We start from the raw sequence: 5,780 nt of genomic DNA, 5'->3' as shown, positions 1-5,780 counted from the left end.
AAGATATTGTTATGCTATTTTTTTGGACGTCATATGTTTATTTTTCGGCCCTCCTCCATAAAAACTAAAAACTAGAGGAGACATAAAAAAACAACAAGTTATGAAATTGGGATAATTTTAAAAATTAGAGAATCAAAAATTATTTTAAGCAAAATAAGAGGACTAAATTTGCATTTAATTATTTTTATTTTAAATTTAATGAAATGCACTATTTTAATTTTTTTTTATTTCACAAAAACTAATTGTTTTTTGTTATGATTTATTTAAAAATTAAACAAAATATGAATTTAAATTTTGATAGAAGCACTAGCAAAAGATAGACTTTGCATCACTTAAAGCAAAGAATTAAGTGCTGCCAAAGGATAGACTATAACAATGATTTTAGAAAGAAGTGTTATCAAAATATATGTTATAACAATGCTTTAAGAGAAAAAGTGTTGTTGAAAGAATTTATTATTATCTATAACAAAATATGAATCTACAATGCTTAAAAATGTTGTTAAAAGCTTATTAAAATATTGTATAAAGCCTTCTTTAATATAGTGATTGTTAATTAAGATGGTTGCTTAGTTGAATATAAGAGTATTATAGTAGAATTAAAGTGAGATTTACTTATGAAGTTGTGATAGAAATGAAATAAATACAACTGTAAAAAATAGGAATGAAATAACAATTTAAAAGATATTTCCTACAAAGATTATTTGAACGAATCTGTGAAGTGAGAACATAAACAATATATAGCTTTTACAAACTTACCTAAAGACCAAACATAAGATTAATTTACAAATTTTGTATGAAATTCAAGTTACATATTCTAAGTGTAAATAATTTTAATTGATAATACGATAGTAGATGATAGAGTGCAATATTTATTTATTTTTCTTTATTTGTTTATTTTTTCTTTATTTAATTGATAATACGGTAGTAGATGATAGAGTGCAATGGTTATGTTTTTATTATTGATGTCAACTATAGTTGATATCGGAATTTAGCAAGTTAATTAATAGTATAATATTATTTGATTAATTTGAATAAGTGATATTTATTGATGTTTTGTGATGGAATTTATCAAAATAATTATAAAAATAAATTTGTTTATGGTAAGTGATGTCATGTATAGAATACCATATATTCACTACTATAATAGATAAATTAAAACGATATAAAATGAAATAGACTAAAGGTAAAGAATACTCAAATATAATAAAAAGAAAACTTTCTATTAAGAAAACAAGAGAATACATGAGATAGGTCTACGACACAAAGGACATGTGTTTGATCTAATGAGCCACCTTATAATACAATTTTGATGATAAATGTGTGAACATGTACTAGACAAATGAATTGCTTCCGATCCAAGTAAAAACTCCTCAAGGCATATGGAACATGTTAAATTATCAGCAGTAGTTTCTTCATCAATTGTAATTCTTTCAAGATTCTGAACAGAGCATCGGGTAGCTTCGACATTTGTTCTTTGTGTTGGAATTTGATTAAGTTGATTGACGTTATTTTCTCCAATAACGTAGTGGCCACCTTGACCATAAATTGGTATGATATCTTGAGTTTTTATTCTAAGAAGAAACTCGTTGTTGTTGCTTTCAAAAAGAAAATAGCGACCATCTTGGATACACATATGTGAGAAAATGATGTTTCTATTAACAGGAATAGTAGGAATCATTTCATAAAAACCGTTGATAATAGGATAAAACAATTCAATAGTGACTCTTTCATTTTCTCCCAATATAACCATTCTTCTATAATGTTGTTGTTGTTCCATTTCTCCAAATTAAAGTTTTATTTTTTATTTTTTATTTTGCACTGAAAATGATTAAGAAAAAAATCAAATAAGAAAAGTAGAAAATATATAAATAAAATATTAAAAGTAATGAGAAAAATTGACAAAGTGGACGAGTCAACACAAGAATATAAAATAACAGGGTTTCATTTCATCAGGTAAAAAAAGAAAAAGTTAAAAAGAAAAGAATGATTGTGATTGTGATTGAAAAAGAAACCTTAAAAAGAATGAATGAACAGAAGAAGAAGCAGCGTTGAGAGAGTGGATGCGGCAGAGAGTGTGAGAAGAGCTCTCTTAAACGAAGAAGATGAATAAAGTAGGAAATAGAACCTTTCAATTGATATCAAAAGAACAGTTTGCAGATAATGCAACAATAAAGAGAAGTGCCCTAATTTATAGGTAATTTGTAGTTTTGGTTTTTCAAACCCTTGGATCACAAATAATAAAAAAAGCCCATGGGAAATACACCTCTCTCGCGTGAATCCATTTCAACGGTAATAACATCTTTATTTTTAGACTAAATCTTTTGCATTTATAATTTAGATTTTTATATTTCATGCTGTGTATTTATAATATAGATTTTTATGTTTCTGTGTATTTATAATTTAGATTTTGGGTAAGATTGATGGCCCAGATCTGCGACTTGTGAGCATTCCCTTGATCAACAGTTCTGCCCCAACTTTGGCAAATTCAGCTTCTTTTGGGTTCGACAGTTCCCAATTCATTCCCTTAATCAATTTCAACAGTTCCTGTCACATGGTTTCGAATTGTATTATGCACAATAAATATTCTAGAATTAAACGGGGAAGGAATATTGTCGTAACCATTTATGAAAACAGAAACAGAAATACTGTTATGAAACTAGAAAGATGATTTTGGAATAAGCAATAATTACAAGTAGTTGGGTTGTTGCTTTGTGGTATATTATTATCTAATTGAACCAATTATATCTAAATACTATTATGCTTTGTGATTTGCTGCATAATGGTTCAGCCTTCTTATGTGGTCTGAAAACAAGCATTGTAGTCAAGGCCACCTGTGAATCCTGATTTATCAAATTTAGAAGCATAGTAAGACAGATCTTCTTTGAGAGCCATGATGGGAGTGGATGCTCACAAGTCGTAGATCTGTCTAGCTTAGCAGTTATTTTATTGCTTCAGTAGCTTAGCTTATGCATGCGCAGCATCTTTGGTTGGTTTATAAGTATTCTTATGTGGTCTGAAAACAAGCATTGTAATGTACCCACAAGAGATGTTTAACCAATCAAAATCAGTAAGGTATAAAATGTTGCACAAAAACAGTGGAGATCCTTCACAATCTCTGTGGTAAGATCATGGCAGCAGGTATGGTTTTCAGAGCTTTTTCTCTTTTGCACTCTGATACAAATATTCAGATATCAATTCTTCATTGCAGGTCTTCTCTTTCTTCATCTTGCTTCTTGAACCTCACAGTTTTCATTGGTTGCGTGTGAGGATTTATATCTTATCCTTTGCGATCAAGCAATTGATTGGAAGATTCATGCAGAAAGTCACTGCTGTGAGTTTTTCTTTTTAATAAAAAATTGAATATTATTTGGGTCATGCTTCAACATGATTTCAATATGTCCCGCATAATTAGAGAAAACTTGATACTGAATATCATTTGAAAGATAGTATTGTTCTATAGGGTTAACAACCATCCTTTCCATCTTATTCTCTCAAGTAAATGAGACTTTCCTTGACGAAATATGATAAAAAATTCCTCGCTCATTTCGTTATCATGTATCTATGATTCTTGTTTTGATTCTTGTTTATGGAGCCACCTCTCATTGCATTGGCACCTGTTAATGAAGTAGCAGTTATCGCCTTGGAATATATGTAGCTATATGGTTGATGCAACATGTCATCGGCTCGTCAGGTTTCTCCAAAAGATTTATCTCGTAGGACAGCACTGTCAACTGTCATACAAAAATGTGTACATTTTATAAATAAAGTAGAGTAAAAAGAGTTGAAATGCATCATGGAAGCATTTGATATGATATTTATATATATGATTGTATAAGCTTAGTCCTTGGCCCCAAAGAACAATAGATGTAACACAATCAATAATGTTTTTAATGATCTTTCCCAAGATAGAGTATACAACATATATACATTATGAATTAGTCGTTTGTGACATATGATTCTAAAAATGGATTCAGTTTTGGATTTGAATATTTGTCTTATTTCATTTGAAGGATTGTCTTGTTTCAATATCTTATTTTGATTAGAACCAATATATTGCTTAAATGGAATATTGACTTTGGAACTAGACCAAAAATATTGGAAACTATAACAAGTCTTCAACACTACATCATAGAATTGAGACCAACAACTCAATTGGAAGTCAGCTTTGGTAATCAATCTCTCAAAACAAATATACTGAAGTAGAGTAAGAAATTTGAACTACATGTTGCTGTTTTTCTCACTCAAGCTTGTTCTGTCAATAACATAAATTTTCATGCGTTTAAGGGATGGTCGGATTTACCTTTGTTAGAACAAGAAATTGTTATACCAGGATTGCCTCAGCTTGAACCTTGTGATTTGCCATCTTTTTTGTATAAATATGGAACTGATCCTTGCTACTTTGATATTCTTACATACCAATTTTTAAAGATTCATCAAGCTGATTGAGTTCTTACCAAAGTACTAGACAGATCCTTCAGTAGCTTAGCTTATGTATGCGCAGCAATATGTCCTGCATAATTAGAGAAAACTTGATACTGAATATCATTTGAAAGATAGTATTGTTCTATAGGGTTAACAACCATCCTTTCCATCTTATTCTCTCAAGTAAATGAGACTTTCCTTGACGAAATATGATAAAAAATTCCTCGCTCATGTCGTCGTCATGTATCTATGATTCTTGTTTTGAGTTTTAGTCTTCTGCATAAAAAACTATGACATCATAATAGCTACTAAGAGGACTATTGGTTGTTATTGTTGTATTTGGAATGAAAGGGTTGTATTGTAGAGTAACATTACAACCACTTACAATATTAGTTTACGACTTGTGACCTTCTTTGGGTAAGATTGGTGGCCCAGATCTAAGACTTGTGAGCATTCCCTTGATCAACAGTTCTGCCCTCAGTTCTAACCTGTGCAGCTAGTTCTGCAAGTTTATTTTGGACATCATATCCATCACTATGGCAATCAACCGAGGCTATAACATTGGATATTGTTTCCTCAGAGATCTCGGGGATAACACTCTGGTGCTTATCATCCTCCGTCACCTGTGATGTGGATACTGGAATAGGAGCTGGATCAGACGTATTTCCTGATAAGCAACTCAATCCTGAAGCAGCATACAAAGAAATGGACACCATGAAACTTAATTTGATATAATAATCTCTTGCTTAACTTTATGATATAATAAAAATAATAAAATTTCAGCTATGTTATGTTCTCTTATTCCTGCACTTGAATGGACAGTGCAGGCAATCAAATAAATAATCTCAGGAGGACAAATAGAAAAGGGGCAATTAGTTTGTAAGAAAACTTCAAATACAAATATACTACTCTGGAAGTAAACCTCATAAATGATCTATTGCTTTATTTCTCAAATGAAGATTAATAACTTTAGACTAACACGACCATTGTATTATAAAATGGTCAGATAGATCTAATACGTGTCCTTTGTGTCGTGGGTCTATTTCATAAATTTCTATTATTCATCTTTAAATTCTTTATGGTATAAATTCAACTATATGGAAACAATTTAATGTATATATATACTTTCTTTTAATGTTTTTATTTTTGTTTCTTCTTCTTTTTTATGTTAATATAAACTAGATATTAACTAGCACATAATTTAATAATTGGCGTGAATTGAATTTGAAAATCAATTCATTACTATGTTGTGCTATTAGAGTTAAAATATAAGATAACGTATGACCAAATAAAAAATAATAATATATGTATTAGAAGTTGGAGATGAAATGCAAGTGAAATATTGTAAGGAATTTAAA

General features: G+C 29.9%; 2 long non-coding RNA genes across 2 annotated transcripts; one reads left to right on the top strand and one right to left on the bottom strand.

Annotated features, from left to right (window-relative positions):
• The first annotated feature begins 1,521 nt into the window (after positions 1-1,521).
• On the top strand, positions 1,522-3,987 carry LOC140918988 (uncharacterized). Its single transcript, XR_012161506.1, has 2 exons — positions 1,522-2,289; positions 2,405-3,987. It is a non-coding gene; the product is annotated as an uncharacterized lncRNA (long non-coding RNA).
• LOC113784667 (uncharacterized) lies at positions 3,593-5,490 on the bottom strand. The gene is made up of 3 exons (XR_003470773.2): positions 5,345-5,490; positions 4,301-5,107; positions 3,593-3,731 (listed from the first exon to the last, which is right to left on the bottom strand). It is a non-coding gene; the product is annotated as an uncharacterized lncRNA (long non-coding RNA).
• Positions 5,491-5,780: the final 290 nt, after the last annotated feature.

Source organism: Cicer arietinum, chromosome 8 (assembly GCF_000331145.2).
Source record: "Cicer arietinum cultivar CDC Frontier isolate Library 1 chromosome 8, Cicar.CDCFrontier_v2.0, whole genome shotgun sequence".
Classification (NCBI taxonomy): Eukaryota; Viridiplantae; Streptophyta; class Magnoliopsida; order Fabales; family Fabaceae; genus Cicer; species Cicer arietinum.
The sequence above is the reverse complement of the archived record's forward strand: the minus strand, read 5'-3'. Positions and strand labels throughout refer to the sequence as shown.